At 45.9% G+C, this 25,954-nt stretch overlaps 1 long non-coding RNA gene across 8 annotated transcripts in view; it reads left to right on the top strand.

Moving 5' to 3' along the window:
* Window positions 1–4,210: 4,210 nt before the first annotated feature.
* Window positions 4,211–25,954, top strand: part of LOC141582018 (uncharacterized) — a 36,812-nt gene continuing 15,068 nt past the window's right edge. For 2 of the 8 annotated variants that reach the window (XR_012514845.1, XR_012514846.1), the window contains exon 1: window positions 4,211–25,746. This is a non-coding gene — a long non-coding RNA (uncharacterized LOC141582018). The remainder of the gene's footprint in view (window positions 25,747–25,954) is intronic. The other 6 variants (XR_012514852.1, XR_012514847.1, XR_012514849.1 and 3 more) reach the window with 6 other exon arrangements.

The following is a 25,954-nucleotide window of genomic DNA, read 5'->3' as shown; positions in this document are numbered from 1 at the left end:
AACTCCATCCCGTTTGCTTTTCACTGTCTACCCATGTACTATATACAACGTTGTCATGAGCCTTTAAGACAACTTTTCTCTCTTATCTCCACCCCTCCCATTATTTTCATTTTGTATGACCTTATCTTTTTTCTTTGCTTATTATTAGAAAAATAGCTTTCAAAATGAAGAATAGTATCTTTTTCTTCAAAGGATACATCCAGAAGCAGTTGCACTTCCAGAAAGTCCTTCTAAGTTTTGTTTTAACCACTTGAAAAAAATGTAAGTTGTTTGGGACAGATTTTTGTGCAACCGAAGGCTGATGTTAGGACGATGGCCAAACTAACCACTCCCTGTCACCCCCTTGGCTTGTTGCTCTTGTTTTTAAAAACCATTCTTTTGAAAACAGATACTTTTAGACAACCTAATTACAGTATGATATGTAATATTTGGACCAGTTGACCAAAATCAACATTAAATCAAAATCTCAGATTATTCAGGCAAAAAGGAGATCCAATACGTTATACTACATGTAAATTTCAAAGTTCTGACACTATTAAAATGGTCAGAAGATTGCAGGGGTTGCCTACAGGCTACGCAGCCCCTCTGTGAGGATGTATTACAAGTACCACTGAAGATGTCAAAAAAAGTTTTGACCTTTCTGATGCAGGGGCTGCTTGGACATTGTGAGGCCTCACAATGTGAGGCTAGAAGTCTGAGATCAAGGTGTCAGCAGGGTTGGCTTATCTCATCCCACATTCACAGAGTCCACTGCTGTCTGGCGCTTGGGAAGCCTCATCCTCATCAGTGGCTTCAATGTTCCTCTGCCATGGAAGGTGTCCATATGTGCTTTCCCCTCTAGGCCACCAGGTACAGTGTTGCGTGCTGTGCACTGAGCAACTCCAGGGGTACCATTCTAGGTCAGTTTCCTGACAAATAGTAGTAATTTATCTCCAGCAATGGGGGCCTTTCCTAGTTCATGCAGAGGTACAAGCTACCTAGAGGGAAAAGAACATTGTTTCTGCAATCAGTTAATTGGGGTATAATCCTGCAGCTTCTGTTTGACGACCCTGTGTGGATTGTTTGCTAGGCTGCTGTAAAACACAGCAGCCTGGGCAACAACAAAAAAGTATTTTTTCAGAGTTCTGGAGGCTAGAAGTCTGAAAGCAAGGTGTCAGCAGGGTTGGTTCTTCCTAAGAACTCTCTTCCTTGTAGATGGCTATCTTCTCCCTGGCTCCTCACATGGTCTTCCGTGTGTGTGTCTGTGTGTCCAAATCTCTTCTTATGATGCTGGTCATATTGGATTAGGACCGAACTTTATGACCTAATTTAACCTCATTTATTTCGCTCTTATTTGTGAAGAGTCAGAGTCTTGCTCTGACGTCCAGGCTGGAGTGCAGCAGCATGATCACAGCTCACTGCAGCCCTACACTACTGGGCTCAAGTGAGCCTCCTGCCTCAGCTTCCCAAGTAGCTGGGACTAAAGGTGTGCAATGCCACGGCCAACTTATCTTTTTAAAGACCCTATCTGCAAATATAGTCACATGATCAGGAACTGGGAGTTAGGCCTTAAACATACAAATTTTTGGAGGACTATTTCAGCCAATAACACTGTGCCTCAGGGCGCTAATCCTTAACCTAGGGAATATAATGATATGCTTAGAGAAAATCATGTGAAAGTGCTTTGTTGACTGCAAAGTGCTGCACAAATATTGTGTGGTTACTTCCTGCATCCTGACAGCTTGTGCCTGGATTCCTGATGTGATTTTTTAGATCTGGTAGAAATACCAGGTGAAGTCAGCCTCTTAAAAGTGGGAACAGTGGATAACAAGTGTAGAGACTGGGGCATGAGGTGGTGGCATGCTCTCCTTGCATGAAGGCCCTCTCTCCCCTGCTGCACCCGCTGTTGGTTCTGATATTCTGACTCATGGACAGTGAGCCCTACTATGTGTCATACCCTTGGGGCTGAGGGCAAGAGGGAAAGGTAACAATGGCCCATAGCCACATATAAAAGACCCTCCACATAGCTGGAAATGATGGCCACGATCCCTCAGTTGCCTGCCGGCTCTTTCTTTCACGTCTTTATTGGGGGATCCATAAGGTCACATGCTGTAGGGAGAGAGTGACTTACTCTGCCTTCCCTGGATCACATCAGGTTGATCAGGTATCTATGTACCGTTACTCCCTGAGCAAGTATTTGGCAGAACTAATAGTGGTAGGGACCCAAGATGGATTTAACTTCCTTTGGCCCACATACTCCATTGTCATAACATTTCTCTAAACGTAATGGAGGGGCTTTTGCTTTCTGAAGCTGCCCTTTTTTCTAGAAGGGTGAGGAAGGAAAGTCAGATCTCATTCTCAGATGATTAATGACCGACGCCCTCCTGCCGTGTCTGTGCTCCCACCCTGCGGCTTTCCTTTGAAATCAGTGAGTCTGCATAGACGAAGAGATGTAAGCATGTCCAAATAGAAGCGGCTTTCCCATATTAATAATGTTGAACAATAATGTCGCTTTGGGTGCTTCCTCTGTTCTTTGGAGCCATAGATAGCGGATTTATTGACTTGTTTTCCTTTGACTTACGGCTCTTTCTCATTATTTCCTGTGTGGTTTTGCTTTGCTTCCTGGAAAGGGAAACCAACGGTTCTGGGGAGTCCTGGGAGAGGCCTAGTTTTGAAATATTTCTTGATGACAAGGCTGCTCAGAGGGAAGTGTGGCCAGAAGAGCATTTTGGGGTTCCTTGCTCATATCCCTGTGAATGTGGTCCCATCTGGCTGTAGACATTCAGTGGGCTCATGCCGTCTTTGGGACACAACCCCACAAGGGGCAGAAAATCAACTTTCTAAGGCTTGGGACTGCTGAACCGGACAAACCAGGTTTTAGACCGTCCGCAGTGACATACATCGAGTGGATCCAGCGGCCCCTCTTAGAGTCTCTCCAGAAGGAGGGGGCCCCTTCTTCCCTTTTTCGAATCTCCACTTCCCTCTCTTTGGGGCCCAGTGCCTTAGCTGCCTTCGTCTCCCATTGGGAATGTAGAGGTTAAGTGCATTTCACCTATCACTGAATACAAAGAAGATTCTGAATCTCAGAGAACTGCTAAAAGTGGAATTTCAGGCATTTCCAGGGAGGGTTTAAATGGTAGGAAGGGTGGGCTGGCCATTAGTTTGCCTCTCCTAAGACAGCATTTCTTTCTTGTTGTTGGGTCTGAGAGGAGCGTCATTCATTCGACACGAATAAATAAAAGTTGGGGCAATTTTGGTATCTCCTCAGCTGGCTCCAATAAGTGTATGTGAGGGAGCCCATTTTTCACTCCTGGCTAGCTCTGTGCCTAAATGGCCTCTTGGCAGCCAGAGTAGCCTCATTACAGTTGAGGTTCCTGGTAGGCCGCCTCCTTCCTCCGAGCCCAGGGCAGTGCCAGGAATGGGGACTCTGGCCGGCAGTGGTGGCAGGGTGTCTCGTCCTGAAGACACGAGGTTGGGTTCGGCAGCTGGGTCCTCCGGGACGCGGCCCAGTGCACAGAACTTAACTGAGCCCTTCCCCTCACACCCCAAGTGTGCCCCGAGGCTGGTCACTCAGAAGTAGCAAGTGGGGTGTCCTGGTGGGAAAAGCCTGGCTTTGTGCAGCATCGGGCAAGGTTTTCACCACCACCTGGGCCTATTTCCTCATCTCTAAGGCGGGGGCCGGGAAGCCCGCCACGCAGGGCAGTTGCGGGAAAGAGAGACGCATCCGGGAGCAGCTGGCGCGTGCCTGGCATGCGCTGCTCTCGCCCCATGTCCCCAGCTTTCCGGCTGGAACGTACTCTCGGGTTTCAAGGTTTCCTGGGAGGACGACGTGGAGAGTGGAGACAAAGATGCTGAAAAGCCGGGGAAATCGCAGGTTCGGACGCTCCCACAGGCACAGCCTGCGAACGCAGCCCCCCTCGGAGCCACGGCGAGACGAATCCGGACACGTGCAGGTTGCGGGCACCTGGGGAAGCCAGCCGCGGGTCTGGGCAGCTCCCACGAGAAGACCCAGCCGCTGGGCATCATGGGGGCGGCAGCTGCGTCTGAGGCGCCCTCAGCCCGAGGCGGAAGAGCCCGGCGGGCTCGGCAGCCACGTGACCGTGCGTCTGCGGCGCCTATTGGCTGTGCGCTCGCTGGCCACGCCCTAAGAGCCGGGCTCCAGCTCCAGGGGGCGGTGCTGCAGCGGTTGCCATGGCGTCTTCCGAGCGCGCAGGCGCGGGCCTAGGGTCGCTTTCCGGGTGCTCGCTGCGGGCTCTCCGGTTGGCGGGTCACCTTTGCTTGCTGATCTTCGCGCCCTGAGTCCTTTGGTCTCCAGCAACTTGCAGGGCAGCCGTCCCGCAGGGCCCTTCAGTGAATGCCCTAAAACTCCGGAGTTGCTGCAGGAAAGCAGGCTTGCCCGGAGGGGGCACGTCCTTGCCGCCCGTGTCGTCGCGGTGCCTTGAGGGGACCCTTCTGGGAAGATCCTTGCAGAGGCCATGTCCCCTCTCCACGGCATCCAAGCCCAGTCCCAACTTGCTTTTCACGCCTGTCCCCCTGGGGAATGTCTGCTGGATCTCAGGACAGCCCATCACCCCACCCCCGGCATCCCCAAGGTGGATCTGCAGCGAAACCTCTGTGGTGACTCACAGTTGCGGATTAGTTATCTCCTTCCTGGCAGAAGGTGGCAGGCTGATGCTGGCCTCATTCTTGTGTGTCTGACAAGTCACAAATGTGAATTCACATCGTCACAGCTGAGTCATGCTCAGGATTTCCATGAGCCCTGCTGGGGTGTCCAGCTGAGCGCCCTTCCCCACAGCCTCCTCCAGCTCTGCAGCACCCGGCACCAGTGTGACTCATGGAGGCCTGTGGAAGCCGGGGCTGCTCAGTGAGGCTGAGTCTAGGAGGGGGAGAAAGAGGGAGCCCATCAACAATTAGCGCAAACGCTGCAGCTGCCACCACTGAGCGTCTCCAGTTAGGAATTGGTTTGTGAAGTTCATTACCGTGTGAGATGAGTTTTATCTCTGTTTCACTCAAGAGGATTCTGAGGCTCAGGAGGTTGTGAATGACTCGGGGCAGTACAGCTGGTAGGCAGAGTTGGAATTTGAATCCAGGTCGTTCTGACCCAGGAGTTCAGGCTTTTTCCCAGCCCAGCCTTCCCACTCGACCCCACTTAGCACAGTCAGATGCTGGGTGCCAGAGCGATTTACTTTGCCTGCGGGAGTCCAGGAGCTGGCTCCTAATGACTTCGTTTGAAATGGTCTTTTAGGCAAAGGAGACTAGATAAATGTGGAGGAGAGGGAAAGAATTTCTGGCAAAGGGAACAGTACGTGCGAAGACGCTACAGAAGAGCAAGGCTTATTATTCCAGTGCACTTCCAACCCCAGGCATGGTGTTCTTCCTTCCTGCGCCTTTTACATCCCCAGCCACTGCTTGGTGTCACCTGGTTGTCCTGTGGGCGCCTGAAGCTCAGCATTTCCCAGGCTGAACACTTGTCTTTCGCTGCCACATCTGCCTGCCCTGAGTGAGTATTCTTCCATCCTGATGGTCTTGCAGGGACCCAGGCGTTGAAGACCAGGTTGTCTCTTGTTAACTTAAAAATCACACAATCTACAAACTTGGACAAGGAGACTTTCTTTCTTTTTTGTTTTTCTTTCTTTCTTTCTTTTTTTAGACAAAGTCTCTCTCTTTCGCCCAGGCTGGAGTGCAGTGGCGCGATCTTGGCTTACTGCAACCTCTGCCTCCTGATACAAGGGATTCTCATGCCCCAGCCTCCCAAGTAGCTAGGATTACAGGAGCCCACCACCATGCCCAGGTAATTTTTGTATTTTAGTAGAGATGGGGTTTCACTTTTTTTTTTTTTTAAATAGAGACGGTGTTACTGGTGGAGGGTGTCAGGTTCTTGTCATCTTGTACAAAGAATTGGGCAAAATGCACAAACACAGCAAGGAAAGAATGAAGCAACAAAAGAAGAGATTTATTGAAAATGAAAGTACACTCCACAGGGTGGAATTGGACCTGAGCACAGGGGCTCAGAAGCCTGATTACAGAATTTTCTGGGATTTAAATACCCTCCAGAGGTTTCCCATTGGCCACTTACTGTGTATCCCATGTAAATGAAGTAGTGGCTTGCAATCTGTCTGATTGATTGCAGAAAGCAACCAACCAGATGAAGTGAGGTTACAAAGGGTACACCCTATGCAAACGTCTGATTGGTTGTGGAAAGCAACCAATCAGAGGCTAAATAGAAGTTAGGAAGTTACACTTCTATGCAGACAAAGAGCCTGCAATCAATCTGATTCGTTGCGGAAAGTGGGAATGAGGGTAGGGTTTGCAAAGGGAGTAGCCTCTGGTCCTTTTGTTACTTAGTTGTGGAAAGTTGGGGTTTTTCTTTTGGTTTAGTTCTGGGAAGTCAGCATGAATTGGCTTTAGGTTCCCTGCTTCTAGACTCCATTCACCTGCCTCAGTGGGGTCTTACTATGTTGGCTGGGTTGGTCTTGAATTCTTGGCCTCAAGCAGTCCTCCTGTCTTGGCCTCCCAAAGTGCTAGGATTATAGGTGGGAGCCCCCATGTCTGCTGAGGAGAGTTTACTTCTTGTAAGGGGTTACAGCCTGCAGAGTGGCCATCCCATAGGCTGGGAAGAGCCTCCAGCAAAGACCGGAGACTGGCCCTCTGGATGAAAAAGCGTTAATTCAGGAATTTAAGTTGAACACATTGACCAAGTGTACATATTCAACAGGTTATCAGAGGAGCTGTGAGTATTCAAGAAGGGGGTCCTGACGCATGCATATTGAACAAACATGCATGTAACATACAGCCCACTTGAGGTGGAAACTTAACATTTGAATGTATTATAGTTAGGCCTTATAGGTCAAGAGATCCTTTTAGGACATGAAAGCACTTAAGTGTGCAGCCTCTGTAAACTGACCAGGACTAGTTCATGATTGGTGGTCTCTCGTCTCGAGAAAGTTACTGACATCAGTCTCTTGTGCAATCAAAGCTGTAGTTATGGCTGGTCAGTTATTCTCTGCCTATCTGCATGAACTGCAAATTGTTTTAATATTGTTTATCTTGAGACCAGTGCTTATTTAGGTGGTAGAAAAAAAGAAAAACCCTGTGGCTGTTAGAACAGAATTTATTCTTTAAGTGTAGGGTGAGTGACTCAACCCTTGCCTGGTGTAAGGAACATGGTTCTGCTTTAGTCAAGGATAGGCTGAAGTAGGATGTTTACCTCCTGCATGACTCAGTGGGTTTAGAGCGCAGGTGTATAACTCTATTTGTTATCCCTTCCGTGGAACCATAACATGGGAGGGCCATCTCTTGCCACTAAGCCACTATTATCTGTAAACGGTATAATTGCCTTGCTGGCACTGTACAGGTGCTGGTGCCCAGAGAAACAGAGAGAGCCAGAGCTGTCCATCTTTGCAGATGGACAGAGGGGAGCCAGGACACAACTCAGCTCACTTGTGCCCAGAGAGAGACAGAGTTAAGCTGGCAACCCTAAAGACAAGGGAGAGCTGGCTGTGCAGCTGTCTGTGTAGGAGCCACCAGACTAAGCAGCTGAGACAGGGCAGACAATGTGAGAAAGCTATTGGTGAAAACTGCTGCTGAATAAACCCATATTCCCATGACTACAGCCCCCTGAGTGTTCTTTCTGCTCACCTACCCACTCCCTTTGGACCTCAGCATGGGCTAGAACCTGACCCTGAGTGTGACATATGGCATAGTCATGAACCTGACCCATGGCGTGGCTGTAGGTCTTATTTATAGTTTGGTATCTTGTTGTCAGTCTTTTGTCAGTCTTATGTTCTCTATTTTAGCATTAATACTCATCAGCTGTGTCTAAACCACAAAAGGAAAGGGGTATAATGAGATCTGTCTGACCTCTCATTCTGTCATGACTGGGAACTCAGCTTTTAAGACTTTTCTGGGGTCCCATTGGCCAAGAGAGAGCTTGTTCAATTTGTGGAGGGGAGCTTAGGATTGTATGTTTAGTTTATACTCGGAAGCTCCCTCTCACATCCAATTGTATGGAAACAGCCTTTTCATGTATTTTGTCTAGTAATTTATTTTTAATTTTAAATTTTTTCCAGCAGATGGGCTCCTCTGGTTCTCCATCAAGGCCAGAAGCATAATTTGATGACAACATTTTTTTTTTTTTTTTTTTTTGAGATGGAGTCTTGCTCTGTCACCCAGACTGCAGGGCAGTGGCATGATCTCGGCTCACTGCAACCTCCATCTCCTGGGTTAAAGTGATTCTCCTGCCTCAGCCTCCTGAGTAACTGGGATTATAGATGCATGCCACCATGGCCAGCTAATGTTTGTACTTTTAGTAGAGAGAGGGTTTCACCATGTTACCCAGGTTGGTCTTGAATTTCTGAGCTCAGGCTATCCACCCACCTCAGCTTCCCAAAGTGCTGGATTACAGGTGTGAGTCACTGCCCCCGGCCAATGACAGCATTCTTTTTGATCATTTTCTTTTCTGCTGTTCAGACACTGTTAATGGCCTGTAGTTTTCTGTGATACTAATGAGGCAGGCTAGTTTATGAGTGTTTTGTTCTCTTTTTTCTCTTTCTTCCCATGCGCCTTCTGAGCAGATAGTGGTACTTGTCCCATGTGCTTGCTTCAGGAAACTGGTTGAAGACCACCCTTCCTCCAGCCTTGTGTGAGTCTGAACTTGTTGAAGAGATTTTATCACAAGTTTAGTGGTGGGGGAAGGGCAAAAGGAGGGATTTTGAGGTTTAAGAAGGAGAAGAAGATACTTTAGAACTGACTCTCACACCTCTTGCCTCCCAGCAGGGCCTTGAGGGTGTGGTGAGACCCAGGAAGGAAGGCTGAAGGGAGGCTCATGTTGGGTCAGCCTGGAGTATCTCCTGGTGTGCCAATATGGTTTGAATCTGTGTCCTCACCCAAATCTCATGTTGAAATATCATCCCAGATGCTGGAGGTGGGCCTGGAGGGAGGTGTTTGGATCATGGGGGCAGATTCTCATGGTTTAGCACCATCCCCGTTTAGTGCTGTGTCACTAGTGAGTTCTAACATGATCTGGTTGTTTAAAACTCTGTGGCACCTCCCCCTACCCTTTCTTGCTCCTGCTCTGGCCATTTAATTCACCTGCTTCCCCTTCGCCCTCTGCAACAATTAGAAGCGTCCTGAGGGCTCCCTAGAAGCTGAGCAGAAGCCAGAACCATGCTTCCTATATAGCCTCAGTGGAACTGTGAGCCAATTAAATCTGTTTTCTTTCTTTCTTTTTTTCTTAGACAGAGTCTCACTCTATAGCCCAGGCTGGAGTGGTGGCAAGGTCTCGCCTCACTGCAACCTCCGCCTCCTGGGTTCAAGAGATTCTCCTGCCTCAGCCTCCCAAGTAGCTGGGATTACAGGCATACACCACCATGCCCTGGCTTTAAACGTTTTTTCTTTATAAATTACCCAGTCTTAGGAATTTCTTTTTTTTTGATATGAAGTCTCACTCTGGCTCCCAGGCTGGAGTGCAGTGGCATAACCTTGGCTCACTGCAACCTCCGCCTCCCGGGTTCAAGCGATTCTCGTGCCTCAGCCTCCAGGTATTTCTTCATAGCAGTGTGAGAATGGACTGATACAGATGCTTAGGGTACCAGCAAGACAGGACCACTAAGGCATGAGAAGGCAATTTTCAGAGTTGGTAATTATACAGAGTTGGTAAATATACATGATGGAGTACTACTCAGCCATAAAAAGAATGAAATCCTGCCATTTGGGACAACAGGAATGAATCACCATGTTCAGTGAAATAAGACAGACACAGAAGACAGACACTGCATGACCTTGCTCGGTGTTAAAAAAAAAAAAAAGTTGCAATCACAGAAGCAGAGAGTAGAGAGTTGGTTACCAAGGGCTGGGGAGGGGAAGAGGAGGGGAGGGTGAGGGGAAGTTGGTCAGCAGGTACCATGTTACAATTAGGAGGAAAATGTTCTGGGGATTTACTGCACAGTAGGGTGGCTATGGTTAACAGAAAAATATTGCATATTACAAAATAGCTGGAAGTTTTTAATATTCTCACCACAAAGAAATGATAAATGCATGAGGTATTAGACGCACTAAGTACTATGCAACAGGGATTTACATTAACACATGAGATGGTATCCCACAAACATTTGCAATGACAATATGGCAATTAAAAAACAAAATGTATTTTAAAATATCAGAATTAATTTGATATTCAAAATAAAATTCAAAGTTGTCATTAGGAAAAAATCTGAATTTTGTTGGATTTTCCTGACATGTGTGATTTATTATTATTTTTATTTGAAGTACCCGTGGATGGGCACTGCAGTCTCTACGGTGCTCTGCACCCCTGAAGACCTCAGGTCGTGGTCTGGGGTGTGTCCCCAGGAGAATTGTCTTGGCTGTGCTCCCAGGCCTCACCTACTTGTTTGCAAGGAGCATAATTGATTAGACTTTATGAAACCCTCTGTTTAGTTTTCCTCCCACCTAGTTAACATCTAAGGTGTTACCTGTTCCAGTTTTTTTTTTTTTTAAACTCAGGTATAGATTTTATTTCCAGGTGATATTTCACAGGCTGAAAAGCACAGCTAATGAACACAGGAATTCCTCAGTCTTGATTAGTACATCCATGCCTTTAACATGGGATATTTCAAAGGCAGTGCTGCACTCAGGGGATGATGGAATCCCATCATTCTATAATCCCAGCTACTGGGGAGGCTGAGGCAGGAGAATTGCTTGAACGCAGGAGGCGAAGGTTGCAGTGAGCTGAGATCACATCACTGCACTCCAGCTTGGGCATCAGAGTGAGACTCCGTCTCAATTAAAAAAAAGAAAAGGAAATAAAATAAAACCAATGCCAGATGGTTGAAATTCTTTTGAGATAGAAGGCGGGACTCGACTCCAGAGGCAGGGCTCAGACACTGGACCAAATTGAGGACTAGCTAAAATGACTAGCTAAAAGACTTGAGTCAGGAAAGCCTTGAAATTGCAAACTCTATGGCAAAACTGCATAAAAACTTGCTTCCAGCCCCACTTGAATTTTCTCGCAGGACTAACAATCTGCTTACTCTGTCTGCCCTGTCTCTTTCCTGAACAGATCCTGACCTTCTCTCCAAATTACATCTCTCAGGGAGCAGCCACACTGCCCTGCTTGTTCTGGTTCTGTCCTCCTTGTGATCCTCACTTCTGAGAGGTCTCCATGACCATAAATCACAGATATTTCTTTCCCTTTATGAGTCACACCTGGGTATGTAAATATCACATGCAGTCTGGGGCTGAGCATCTGAACATTGGAAATCCTGTGATCCAAACTCTGTTTGGTACCTTCCATGCATTCTCTCTTTCCAGTAGTTTCAAACTTCTCTGGAAATGGAGTTTTTCCCATAATCCACCATCCCGTATCTGCAATCTTAAAATCCAAAAGCCTCTGAAAACAGAAAAGGTCCCTAACTTTGCAGCAAACTCACCTGGCAGCAAAAACTTGATCTGAGCTGGGGCAGTTTATAATCTTTATCCTGCTAAGTGTGATATTTGTGTTTTGCTTTGGAAATGCAAATGTGTTTGACTACAGGGTGCTACTTGTAGACGTCACTGGGGCTGCTATGAGATATGAGGTCTGCACATTGTATTAGCTTTTTGAAATCCAGTACTTAATAAATTACAGAGCACCCCAGTGGTTTCAGATGAGGGATTTTGGAGCTGTGCTGCTTTTCTGTCTCGAGCACATGCAAGGCACAGAGACCGTGATTTTGTGGGCTCCATGAAGGCACGGACCACACACCCTTGGGACCAAAGCTGTGCCTGATGTGACACAGGTCTCCATAAAGGTTTGCCAAACAAGCAAGTTGGTGCTTACAATTTCCCATGACTGCCACTGAGATTACGTGTGCCTAAATAACTTGCCCATCACTTAAGAGAGACCCTGTAAATGTCCTTTGATCAATTTATGCCCTGAGACTGTTGTCGACATTGTCGTTATTGTCATGTTCTCAAATGTTTTTGCCTGAAGAGTTTTCCTGTCTGAGGACTTTTCACATGTAGAGAAATTACTTCTTGTTCTTCCTGTTGAAATTACTCTCAAATCTTTTCTGACAGAGTTGCAAACACACTGACAGCTCCTGAATGATCTGATACAGGATCCTTAATAGGCATGGAAGTGTTCGCCAGACAGAGAGGTCCTGCCCTTGCCGATCCCAGCTGGTTCTGTGCTAGAGATTCCGTGGGCGTCTGTTTGACAGTATCTGCCAGGAGCTGCAGAATAACTTTTCTGATCTGGAAGAGCAAATCTCAGATATTTTGCACATTCACAAGTATTTTAAAACAGTTTCTGTAAGATGCCAATATCACCTTTATAGTATTTTGAGGTTTTCCAGTGTTTACTGAGAAGAGCTCAGTTGTGTTTATACCGAATTTCAGGTGTTTCTTGACCACCCTTCTCACTTTTCCACCAGCTTTGCTCTGGGCTCCTAACTATATCGCCCTGAGGATCCCGTGGATTCAGGTGACTGGTGCCCTTCAGGTTTCATTTGTGAGGACCCATTCTTCTTCCTCGGACTTTGGCTGGTGTCTTTCTTCTGCTAAACCAAATTTGCCACTTCCTTTAAGATTCCGTTCAAAACTCTCTCTTCTTAGGAACCTTTCCTGAAAACCCGACTCCCTATGCTGATTTGCTGATTTTTTTCTTATGATCCTTCCCTACGCCCTTGGTAAAATGAAGTTAGACAGACACAACTCTATGGCAATGAACATTTGCATTCATATAACTTTCCTCTTCTCTCTCTCTTTTTTTTTTTTTTTGAAATGAAGTCTCTCTCTGTCAGCCAGGGTAGAGTGCAGTGGCATGATCTCGGTTCACTGCAACTTCCGCCTCCTGGGTTCAAGTGCTTCTTCTGCCTCAGCCTCCTGAGTAGCTGACACTACAGGTGTATGCCACCACGCCTGGCTAATTTTTTGTATTTTAGTAGAGACGGGGTTTTACTGTGTTGCCCAGGCTCATCTTGAACTCCTGAGCTCAGGCAATCTGCCCACCTCAGCCTCTCAAAGTGCGAGGATTACAGGTGTGAGCCACCGTGCCCGGCCTCTTCTCTTGAATTATTTGCTTAATCTCCCAGGAGTGAGTTTATTGGATGAAAGCATTTGAACTTTTTTTTTTTGGAGACAGGATCTTGTTCTGTCACCCAGGCTGGAGTGCAGTGGCACGATCATAACTCCCTACAGACTTGACCTCTGGCCTCAAGCAGTCCTCCCACCTCAGCCTCCTTAGTAACTGGGTTTACAGGCACACACCAACACACCGGGCTTATTTTTGTATTTTTTGTAGAGACAGGGTTTCCCCATATTGCCCAGACTGGTCTTGAACTCCTGGGCTCAAGTGATCTGCCTGTCGCAGCCTTCCAAAATGCTGGGATTACAGGCATGAGCCACCTTGCCTGGTCTCATTTAAACAGTTTTATGGCTGATATATTTTAATAATTTCTTAGTTTCCATCTCTTTATTCATATTCTGTATTTGGTGAGACACAGGTCTCGTACTTTCCTTTATTTCTTTAGATCTGTCTTTCTTTAATTCTTTGAACATACAGTTGTCCTTTGGTATCTGTAGGGGATGGGTTCCTGGACCCCTGGGGATAGCAAAATCTGCAGATGCTCAAAGTCTAATAGCTGACTCTCAGTATCTGCAGATTCAACCAATCGTGGACTGAAAATCGCAATGCAAGAATGTGGATAGGAGGGCTGACCATACGTATGGTATTTGTAATAGCTGACTTGATCTCGGGTCACTGCACCCTCCTCCTCTCGGATTCAACCGATTCTCCTGCCTCAGCCTCCTGAGTGGCTGGGACTGAAAGCGTGTGCTACCATGCCCAGCTAATTTTTGTATTTTTAGTAGAGACGGGGTTCATCATGTTGGCCAGATGGTCTTGATTCTTCACGTTGTGATCTGCCTGTCTTGGCATCCCAAAGTGCTGGGATTACACGTGTGAGCCACGGTGCCTGGCTGGCTTGTAGTTTTTTTTCTTGAATGCTGCAGTTTATGTGTAGCATAGCAATGGAGACTGAAAGAAATACTAATTTTTCTAGGAAGTGCTTGCCCTTTTGTGTGGCAGGTAGCTTGGATTAGGGTCTTATCTCTTCAATCTAATAATTATTGAGCTGAATTAGAGTTGAGGTTGCCACTCCAGTTAATTTAGTTCACCTCTGGTTTCAGATATCTTGAGTGTGAGCAGGGCTGTGAAATCTAAGCACCATGACACCACAACATTTCCCTCTGCTTTTCAGTGTCATCTCCTGACTTCTTGGACACCGTTTATTCAATAAATTGCTATGGGAGAGAGTTGGAAGACAGACAGAGATGGCCGGTGCTGTATTTTGGGATTCTTCCAGGTTCAAGTCTAATACTAGCTGTTAAATTTCCAGTTCATTTCTCCTTATTCTCTCAAATTTTCTTTGCCTGTAGAAAACTTGATTTTCTGTCCATGTACAACCCCATGCTTGAAACTTACCACAGGAATGGACCACTGGTTTGCTCACCCGACATGGGCTCCTCCATCTCTGGAATGTAGTTTATTTGGACTTCGAATCTGTGGGTTTTAAAGAAAAAGACAGTTTAATAGCTCACCAGTGCTTTATCCTTGCTCTGCTGAAGTGGTGGTTTGTGATCTTTCACATCCTAACCAGAAGCTGAAACACTTAATATCTTTTTAATTTTGTAAAATCTTTTTTTTTCATTTTTACGTTTTACGTTTCTTTTAAGGCATTATTTGTTTTGTTTATTGGCGCTCATCTCCCTTCTAATTTGGTTTTTATTTTTGAAAAATTTCCTTTGTACTTCGAATTCTGTTTTGTGTTCTGTCATCTTCATCTGTCTTTCAAATCTTATATTTCTCAATATTTCTAATTATGCCTTAAATGATACTTTGAGATACTTTAATGACATCTATCATTTTCTTAATTCTTTTTACCTCATTTCAAATATAAGGTTACATTTCATCTTCATGGCATGTATACCTCTCTGTTGTATTTTGATTGTAGGGCCAATATTGTGTTGTTATTCTGCTTTCTCTTATAACTTTATATTAGATTTGGCTAGCATCCATTTCATTGCCTTTTTAAGCAATAGTAAAGAAGTAAAATGAGTTTTTCTTTGTTCATAGGATGAGGTATAGATTAAGATAGGTTTCCAGACTTCATGGGTCTACATTCCCTCTTCTGTTGTTTTTGCAAAATGATTTCAAAAATACTTCCTTGTATTTTCTGAGATCTGACATCCTGATCCCATTCCTTATTTCTTTCGGACTCATTTCTCTAATCTGAACATTTTGTTTGCTAGCTTTGAAGACTTTGAGACTGCTTCACTGTGGTCAGAATAGTATTGTGGTCTCCCTGCACCCACCCAGGAACTGAACCGGTAGGGCCGTTCCTCAGCCTGCCACTCTTGGGTTGGAACTCTATGCTCTCAGTGAACACAGGTCAGCAGTGCTGTGTTTTCCTGTCCTCTGGACTGTTGGGATCCCAGGTGACTTCCCTGACTTGCCAGTTGTTTCACCTACATAGATCCTCATGCCACGCGGGTCCTGCAGCTGTTCGTGGTTTGTGCCACACACTCTTACTGTGAGATTCTTTGGGATTCCTGGTCATTGATTTTGTTGTAGAGGTACAAAGTCTTTGATTTTGATATGCTAGTTATTCAGTCTGTTTTTATGGGGAAATTTGAGGAGATTAAACTAGTTTTCCCTATAATCTCCTGAGAATCCTTATCATAATTATGTTCAAAGACTATAGAATAAAAGAGTTTACTGATGATCATCCACCTCTGGTGCCAGTCAACTGAGATATTTCTGAAAAGGATGATTCTCTCCCAGTTTGGTGGCTAGACAAGGTCATTCAACATCTATGGCTGTTTGCAAAGATATGGCTGTTTGTAAAGACCCCTAAAACCCTGATCTGTTTCCTCGACACCTCGAATTTTCTCTGTCAAGGGCTGAATTGTGTCCCCTAAAAGTCATCTGCTGAAGTCCTAACCCCCAGTACCTCAGAATGTGACTGGATTGGGAGATAGGGCCTTTAAAGGGGTGACTGAGGTTAAATGAGGTCACAGGGTTGGGTTCTAATTTAAACTGACTGGCATCCTTGTAAGGAGAGGAGATTAGGACACAAACAGGCACGAAAGACCCCGTGTAGACACAGGAGAAGATGCCATCTGCAAGCCAAGACAGGGGCTTCAGAATTAAACCCACACTACAGGCATCTTGGTCTTGGACTTCCAGCCTCCAGAACTGTGAGAAAATAAATGTCTGTTGTTTATGCCACCCAGTCTGTGATATTTTGTTATGACAGCCCCAGCAAATGAATTCTCTCTCTCTCTCTCTCTCTCATTCATACACACACACACACACACACACACACACACACACACACACATACACACACACACACATACTGCTCATGAGACCCAGGATCTCTTCCTAGTCCACCAAACCCTACTAGAACGACTACACCAGGACCCTTGTTTCACTCTTGATATCTAAGAATAGCTTCCTAGATCTACTTCTTTAAAAACACGTTTTGTGTAAAGAATAAGGAAGAATAAGGTAGAGTGATTTTTATTTTATTTTATTTTTGTTATTTTGGCACAGGCACGAACAAGACCAGGAAGTGATTGGTCTTTTATCTGTTTTCTTATCCATTTATATTATGGCTGTATCTAAAAATGTTTAAATTATACTGAATTTTTTTTTCTGTTTCTCTCTGAGTTTTACGCCAAAGCGTTTCTGGACAGGGAGCATGGTGGAAACCAGACTTTCTTGGCAGAAAGAGATAGTTCAAACCTTTGTCCGCTGCTCGCTTTTGGACATTGGGCGAAGCGTCTGACATGTCTGAGCCCTTGCTTCCTCATTTGTAACTGGGAAATGATGCCTCTCTCAAAGGATAGTCATGAGGGTTACATGAGTTAAAGCTGTAATTTGCTTTCTGGCCCATAACAGACCCCAAATAAACGCTATTTTCCATTTCTTCTCTCCTTCTCCCAACCCATAGTTAGCCATAAAAAAACCAATTATGAACCAAAGAAAATTCCAGTTCATTGAATCTCTGTTTACATTTATGTAAATTAGAAGCACATGACTCACTGCACTCACAAATCAGCGTCCTCAGCAGGAGTTCAAAGAGGTGCTGCTTCCAGACTCAGGAAGCACATCAGCAGGCCAGTCCACGGACCGCCTCTGAGCATGCGACCCTCTCCAGACACAGAGGCTGTTTGAAGAATTCTATAGACATTGCATTTATTGGATAACTGGCAAGCTGGTGTCCCACCTAGTGGTCAGTGGGAGGTAGCCCATTTCAAAAAGAGTTGAGAAGACATTTCATAATGTCTTCTGCTGGGCAGAGCCTGGAGAACTGCGTCAGCTCACCCCATTCTCTCCATTTTCAAAGGCCTGGGCACGTACGGCACAAGAGTGAGAATGACAGGTGTAGCATGCAACATCCCCTGGCAATGGGGGTGGGGCTGGTGAGAGTCACTGTCCTTGGAGAGAGAAAGAAAGTCATGAGATTAAGAGGCATACCTTTGAATGGTTTCACTAAAATATAAAATATTTCACAGAAACGTTTATAACACACAACACATTCCCCACCCAGCTGTCTTGAGTTTTGTCACACTTGTCACATTTTGTCACACTTGCTTTCTATTTTGTTAAGAAGTAAAACAGGCCGGGTACGGTGGCTCACGCCTGTAATCCCAGCACTTTGGGAGGTCAAGGTGGGCAGATCACAAGGTCAGGAGTTGGAGACCAGCCTGGTCAATATGGTGAAATCCCGTCTCTACTAAAAATACAAAAATTAGCTAAGTGTGGTGGCAGGTGCCTGTAGTCCCAGCTACTCAGTAGGCTGAGGCAGGAGAATCGCTTGAGCCTGGGAGGCGGAGGTTGCAGTGAGCCGAGATTGCACCTCTGTGAGACTCTGTGTCAAAAACAAAACAAAACAAAAACAAAACAATACACATACCGACAAAGCTCCCAGAACACCCTTCTATGACCCTTTCTCTTCCCTGTCTTTCACCCAGAGGTAACTATCAGCTTCAAGTATGTGTCTACCTTGAATGGCATTCAAAAATTCCACTAACATCCCATGTGTGAATCCATCTTTTTGCATGTTTTCAAAATGTTTTTTATTGATAACATGCTGTATTTTTTCTTTTACAAACAAATAATGCAACGAATTTTCTTGTGCCATTTTCCCTATGGAACTTCTGTGAAAGTTTCTCTATTATTTTTTTACATGTGGAACTGCTGGATCAAAGAGCAAATGTTTTCTTCCAGAGGTGGTGTACCAAAATTACCCTTCAAATGTCCAGGTGTAGGAAGTCATTGTGCTCTGTATTTGCACCTGTGTTAAGATTGTTAGTCTTGGGCGGGGTGGCTCACGCTTGTAATTCCAGCACTTTGGGAGACAGAGGTGGGCGGTTCATCTGAGGTCACAAGTTTGAGACTAACCTGGCAAACATTGTGAAACCCTGTCTCTACTAAAAATACAAAAATCAGCTGGGTATGGTGGCATGTGCCTGTAATCCCAGCTACTTGGGATGCTGAGGCAGGAGAATTGCTTGAACTCAGGAGGTAGGTTGCAGTGAGATCATGCCACTGCACTCCAGCCTGGGCAACAGAGGGAGACTCTGTCTAAAAAAAAAAAATTGTTAGTCTTCTTAATATTTTCCATTTGATGGTTATGAAATGATATCTCATACTGTTTTGACTTGTAGTTTCTTATTTAGATGCTATATTGAACATCTTTTTATGTTTCTTGGCCTTGTATTTTTTTTCTCTTGTGAATGGTCTGTTTATATCTTTTGCCTTTTAGTTTTATTTTTAAGACAGGGTCTTGCTCTGTCATTCAGGCTGGAGTGCAGTGGCGGGATCATGGCTCACTGTAACCTCTGCCTCTTGGGTTCGAGCAATCCTGCCTCCTCAGCCTCCCAAGTAGCTGGAACTACAGGTGCATGCCACCATGGCTGGCTAGTTTTCTATAGAGACAGGGTTTGCCATGCTGCCCACGCTGGTCCTGAACTCCTGAGCTCAAGGGATCCTCCTGCTGTGGGCCTCCCAAAGCGCTGAGATTACAGGTATGAGCCACCGTGCCTGGCCTTTTTTATTTTTTAGTCGGATTTGTTTTCCTTATTGATTCTCAGGGTTTCCTTATATATTCCAGATAGGAATCCCCATTTTCAGTTTATATGCTTTGCAAATATCTTCTCCCATCTGTATCTTGTCTTTTTTTTTTTTTTTTTTTTTTTTTTGAGACGGAGTTTCACTCTTGTTACCCAGGCTGGAGTGCAATGGCACGATCTCGGCTCACCGCAACCTCCGCCTCCTGGGTTCAGGCAATTCTCCTGCCTCAGCCTCCTGAGTAGCTGGGATTACAGGCACGTGCCACCATGCCCAGCTAATTTTTTATATTTTTAGTAGAGATGGGGTTTCACCATGTTGACCAGGATGGTCACGATCTCTTGACCTCGTGCTCTACCCGCCTCGGCCTCCCAAAGTGCTGGGATTACAGGCTTGAGCCACTGTGCCCGGCCTCATCTTGCCTTTTTTTAAGTAAAAAGTTTAAAATGGAGTTAGATATTACCTTCATAAAAATGCCCAATTCATAAATGTAGAGCTCGGTGAATTGTTCATTATCTATTCCCGTACCAATGCCACAGATTTTGATTACTTAACTTTATACCATGTCCTGGTATCTCCTTGTGCTCCTCAATTTCCAGATGTCTTGGCCAGTCTTTAACATACACATTTCCTCTGCTGTCACCTCTGCCTGGATGCTCCTCCCCCAGATATTCGCTTGATTTGCTCTTTCAGGTTTTATCTAAATGGCATCCTCTCATTGAGGGCTTCCACAGCCAAGTGATCTAAAATTTTCACTACTTACCCTTACGTTGCTATCCCAGCCTGCTTTATTTTTCTCCTTGAAACTAAGTACTATCAAAATATGCCCTATGTTTTACCTGTTTAGTCTGTTTATTGCCTCCCTGAACAGACTGTAACTCTAGAAGAAAAATATTTTTGTCTATTTTGTTCACTACTTAAGTTTTTGCACCCAGAAGCGAGGCTGCCACAGTTATATATTGAATCGGATTGAACTGAATTACTAAAACAAAGGTTTCATCTCCATTTTGGCATGAAAATATCAATGGCCACCTTAGCTCAGAAGGGTGGCATTTGGCAAAATCAGCTTTCTCATTGGCTTTGGGAAGAGGACAACTATGTGTTTAGGGACCATCTGAAGCAGATACACCTCCTTATAAACCGAATCCGAATTTCCTCTTTCCTCTGTGCTGAGCTTCCCAGGGTGCCTCCTAAGCAGGGAGAGCCAGCCCAGCCATCCTGGGATCCTGCCTTGGCTGTGAGCCTGAAGTCACAAGGTCTGGGCTCTTTTATTCTCCCTCTCCATGCAGCCCATCTGCTACCCTCCTTCCTCCCCAGGAATGAACTCCAGAAGGACCCAGATCCCACCTTCTCCTTCCAGGGACCTCATAAAATCTGTGGCTGAGGAGGGGCAACTGCCTCCCACAGAGAGCCCCTCCTAAGCCTGTGGTCTGGCTTCATGCCAGCTGACGGGCCTCCAGAGTTGCAGCCAGAAGGGAGGGCAAAATCTCAATGCTGTGCATTCTTTCTTCTTCTAAAATGTGCAAGGAAAAGTGTAACTAAACACAAAGGCACGCAGGAGGAACCAGTACCACTCGGGGCTCCGGGCTTGTTTCCACAGAGGCTGAGTACGGCCGGCCCTTCTAGGCACTCATCACCTCCCTTGGAAGGATGCAAAGCTTAGTGTCTCTTATTTGCCTAATGGTGAAGACCGTCCGTTGCTCTAGGAATGCTTTACATTTGGGCTGTGTCCCAAGTTATGCACAACATCCCTTTTGGTGGATGCTGCCAAATTTCTGAATTTCTTATTCCCTCCCCATCCCTCATCCCCTCCGTCCCTGCTCTCCTGGATTCATGGAGGAGACTGGACCCGGGATGTTCTTGTCTCTTGGTGGCCATTCCGAATGTGTCTGTGGGTTCTAGTCCCCTCTTCTGTCACTGACTCCTTCTGATTTGCTGACAGTAGCCTGGATAGCATGGTGGGAGACCCACTGCCTGGGAGCCCAACAACCTAGGGCTGGCCCTAGCATGGCCTCTAACCAACCTGTGACCTTGAGCAAGTCACTGTGTCCGTCGGAGTTTTCCTTTCCTGGCCATACAATGAGATAATAATAGCTCCTACCTCCTGTGATGCTGATGAGACTGAAAAGAAATAGTGCATGTCCATTAATTCATTAATTCATTTATTCACTGTGAGACACGAAGGACAGTGCCTGTCACATCAAAGACTACAAATGTGGGCAGGTGTAGTGGCTCACGCCTGTAATCCCAGCACTTTGGGAGGCTGAGGTGGGAGGATTATTTGAGCCCAGGAGTTCAAGACCAGCCTGGGAAATACAGCAAGACCCTGTCTCTATTTAAAAAAGAAAACATTATATATATGTATATGTGTGTGTGTGTGTATATATATATACATGTATATATAATTAAAATATATATATTTTTGTGAGAGACAGGAGTTATATAACTCAAATATAATAGACAGGAGTTACATACTCAAATCAGTCTCCCCTAGCATTCAGGAGTCAGAATTTTCGTGGATGAGGGGAAGCCAGTGAGCTGGGAGTGCTGATTGGTAAGGCCAGAATTGAAATCGTAGGGAGTCAAAGCTGTCTTTTCACACTAGTCAGTTCCTAGGTAAGGGGCTGCGAGAGCACATGAACCAGTTTATTGATCTGGATGGTGCCAGCTGACCCGTCAAGTGCAGGGTCTGCAGAATACCTCAAGCACTGGTCTTAGATTTTACAATAGTGATTTATCCCCAGGAGCAGTTTGGAGTGGGCCAGAATCTTATAGCCTCCAGCTGCGTGACTCCTAAACCATAATTTCTAATCTTGGGGCTGATTTGTTAGTCCTACAAAGGCAGTCTAGTCCCCAGGCAAGAAGTGGGTTCGTTTGGGGAAAGGGCTGTTATCTTTGTTTTAAACTATCAACTAAGTTCCTCCCAAAGTGAGTTCAGCCTATGCCCAGGAATGAACAAGGAGGACAGCTTGAAGGTTAGAAGCAAGATGGAGTCAGTTATGTCAGGTCTCTTTCACTGTCTCAGTTATAATTTTGCAATGGCAGTTTCAATCCTTCTCTTAATCTTAAGGTGTTGGCTAATGAAGATGGAAAAAGGGTGAAGATGGCTGTAACTTCTTCCTGCTGATCAGGGGCATAGTCAGGGCCGGCGTTGGCCCCAAGGTGAGAAAAAGAAAACTACAAATGTGAACTGTTACTGTGCCGCCAGCAGGCAGAGCTGCCTTTGTGGGTGGCCTGGACGCAGATGGGATTGCTCCTGTTCAGGTTGGTGAGTTATAGCTGCGAGTCTCTGAGATCCAGGAAAGCATCGCAGGCTCAGGGCTCTACCCCATCTCTTCTGCCTTCCTTAGAGCCTGAGGCTTTGTTTCTGGATTTTCCTTTGCTGATTTGATGCTTTGGGCCTAGGGCTTTGTATTGGGTTCCCTGGGCTGCTGTAATGACTTACTACAGACTCAGAACAACAGAATGTTATCTCATGGTTCTGGAGGACAGAAGTCCAAAGTCAGGTTGTCAGCGGGAAGAATCTGTCCCTGACCTCTGCCAGCTTCTGGTGGCTCCAGGCTTCCCCAGCTGGTGGCCGCATCACTCTAGCCTCTGTGTCCATCTTCACATGACCTCCCCTGTCTCTCCTTGTGTCTTCTCTTCTTATAAGGACACAGTCGGTGAAAAGAGTCAAACTCTGTAAAATATTTGAAGAGATTTATTCTGAGGCAAATATGAGTGACTATGGCCTGCGACACATCCCACAGGAGGTCCTGAGAGCATGTGCCCAGGGTGGTTGGGGCACAGCTTGGTTGCATACATTTTAGAGGGGCATGATGTCAATCAAACACATTTAAGAAATACATTGGTTTGGTTTAGAAAGGCAGAACATGAACTCAAAGTGAGGGAGCTTCCAGGCTATAGGTGAATTTAAACATTTTCTGGTTGACAATTGGTTGTGTTTGTCTAAAGACCTGGGATTGATAGAAAGGGAGTGTTCAGCTTAGGATAAAAGATTGGAGTCCAAAGTTCTTTTGAAGTCTTATAGTGGCTGCCCTTAGAGACAATAGATGATAAATGTTTCCTGTTCAGATCTTAGTGAATCTCTCTAGGATTGGGAGGGTCTGGAAGAAAAAGATCTAGTTATGTGAATAGAGATTCTTTACAGATGCAGATTTTCCCTCACAAAGAACAGCTTTGCAGGGCCATTTCAAAATTTGGCAAAGAAAAATGTTTTGGGGTAAAATATTTTGATTTTCTTCCTTGTCTCATAATGTTATGCCCGAGTCAGGTTGGAAAGTAAGTCACAATATATAGGGTTAAATAAAATCCATCTGATGAGATTTGTGATTTGCAGGGCGTGACTCCCCAGACCCCTTAGACAGGAATTTGGGCAAGATAAAAGTCAGAGTTTTAGTCCTCAACACCAGCCATTGGATTTAGGGTTGTCTCTATGATCTTGTCTCAACCCTCAACTAATTACATTTGCAAAGACCCTATTTTTAAATAAAGTCATGCTGGACACAGGTTTATAATGTTGGGAAAAATCCACACCAAGACAATGGATCACTCAGCAAGGCTAGTTTACTCCCTGCAGGCAGGGTGCAACTTGCTGGCAGTCTTGCCACGACAGCACACCTGAACAAAGGGGACAGGGACATCTGTAACTTTCCTGACCTGATGCAGTCACCCTACTGCTGTGTCCAGTTTCCATTGGCTGGAACGGGATCTCACATTCTATGCTTGGCCCGATTGGCTAAAAGCTTGGAAATTTCCTGAATAGATAAGGGGAAGGAAGATGAGGAAGAAGACAAAGAGGAAGCTGGTCAGGAGAAGGTCAGGAGGATTTCCAAATAAGGAATGGCACACACCAGGGTTTGGAGCTTGCCCAGTCCTGTTCAGACATGCCAGAGTGGGTCAAGGTAGCCGATTTAAGACGTAGCTGATTTAGAGATACAAACTTTCAAGAAGAACTTTCTCATCTCTCACAGTTACATCCTGAGTTTCTTGGTAGATGTGAAATTTGGGGACCCTATTCAACTCCCTACAGGCATTCACACCGGGCTCAGCATGTAGTGGTAAGGTCATCACCCATAATGGCTGGAAGCTCCTTCCTATATGCCCTGAGACAGGCTCCAAGAGACCCGGTCCTGACCTGGTGAGCCCTGCTCCTTCCCCAGATGACCCCTGGTGATCCCTAATCTTAGGAGACAAGCCTGCTGACACTGACCAGGCTGGAGGACATTGGTTTTTCTCCCCTCCTTCAGCACCCAGGGCAGCGCTGGAGTTCTTTCCTGATCTCCCAGATCCTTTCTTCAGCCCTGTTCTGTTTTCTGAATCTTTCTTTCCTGTCAACTTAAGGAGCCTACAATCAAACCAAAGCCATGGTCTGAATCTGGTGGCTACTGAGAGGGTAAGGTTTTTACTTTTGGTTTTAGAGATGGGCCCACTCACTCTTACCCAGGCTGGAGAGCAGTGGTGCCATCCTGGCTCACTGCAGCCTTGACCCCCTTGGACTCAACTGAACCTCCCGCTTCAGCTTCTTGAGTAGCTGAGAGCAGGCATGGACCACTGTGGAGTCCTAATAAGTAAACACCAATGAGGAAGGGGCCCCCGGGTGGGAAAAGCCATTGTTCTCAGAGACCAGTAATCACAGGCAACCCACTAGCACAACATCCCGTTCCCAAATACCTCGCTCCGCATGTAGTGCCAGCAGCACAACCTCATTGTGATCATAGCCCCTTACAGCGTGAAACTCTCAAACCTCCCTCCAGCCCCTGCCTCTTTGCACACAGCTCTTTCTCTGCTGTGCTGTCCATTGTACCCTTGAAACGTATCTTTTTACCTCACCTAATAAATCAGCCTTTTTTTTTTGAGACAGAGTTTCGCTCTCGTTACCCAGGCTGGAGTGCAATGGCGCGATCTCGGCTCACCGCAACCTCTGCCTCCTGGGTTCAGGCAATTCTCCTGCCTCAGCCTCCTGAGTAGCTGGGACTACAGGCATGCGCCACCATGCCCAGCTAATTTTTTATATATTTTTTTTAGTAGAGACGGGGTTTCACCATGTTGACCAGGATGGTCTCGATCTCTCAACCTCGTGATCCACCCGTCTCGGCCTCCCAAAGTGCTGGGATTACAGGCTTGAGCCACCGCGCCTGGCCAAATCAGCCTTTTTTAAACCTACAGGTGTCTTGGTAAAATCTACCAACTATGATGCTGGCCCCAGCCAGTCGCACCCATGATAGCCACCATGCCCAGCTATTTAAAACATTTTTTGTAGACGTGGGGTTTTGCCATGTTGCCCAGGCTGATCTTGAACTCCTAGCTTCAAATGATCCTCCTGCCTCAGCCATCTAATGTGCTGAGATTACAAGCACAAGCCACTGTGCCTAGCCTGCAAACGTTTTTCTAAATGTTAAAGCAATAATTTGTTTAAAAATATTTTTAATTTGAAAAGATCAGAGATAAACTACAACACATAAATGCATGAAATTGGTGTTGGGCTGCAAAAATGCTCATGCTGAGTTCTTTCTGTCTGTCTGTCCCCTCTCGACTTGGTTATCAATTTCTGCACCCCTCCTGGGCTCTGTCAGGATTGCACCCTTGCCTGCTTTGTGCACATGGAACAGACTTCTTGGTTCTTGGCAGCCCTGAGGGCCCAGGCTCTGGTGAGTGATCACAGCCAGCGCTGCCTTCCTTTCAGGCACTAGTGCTGCTCGGTTTATGTGCCTTATGGCTTCGGCAGCACTGCAATGCCTGGAGGAAGAATTTCCCACCTAGGGGCTTACTGCTCTGTGCACAGATGGGTGAGTTGCTGGAGAATGAGTGTCTAATTTGGCGTGGCCCGTGGAGGGCGAAGGCTCAGCCCGAGGTCTT

Source organism: Saimiri boliviensis, chromosome 18 (assembly GCF_048565385.1).
Source record: "Saimiri boliviensis isolate mSaiBol1 chromosome 18, mSaiBol1.pri, whole genome shotgun sequence".
NCBI lineage: Eukaryota > Metazoa > Chordata > Mammalia > Primates > Cebidae > Saimiri > Saimiri boliviensis.
The sequence above is the reverse complement of the archived record's forward strand: the minus strand, read 5'-3'. Positions and strand labels throughout refer to the sequence as shown.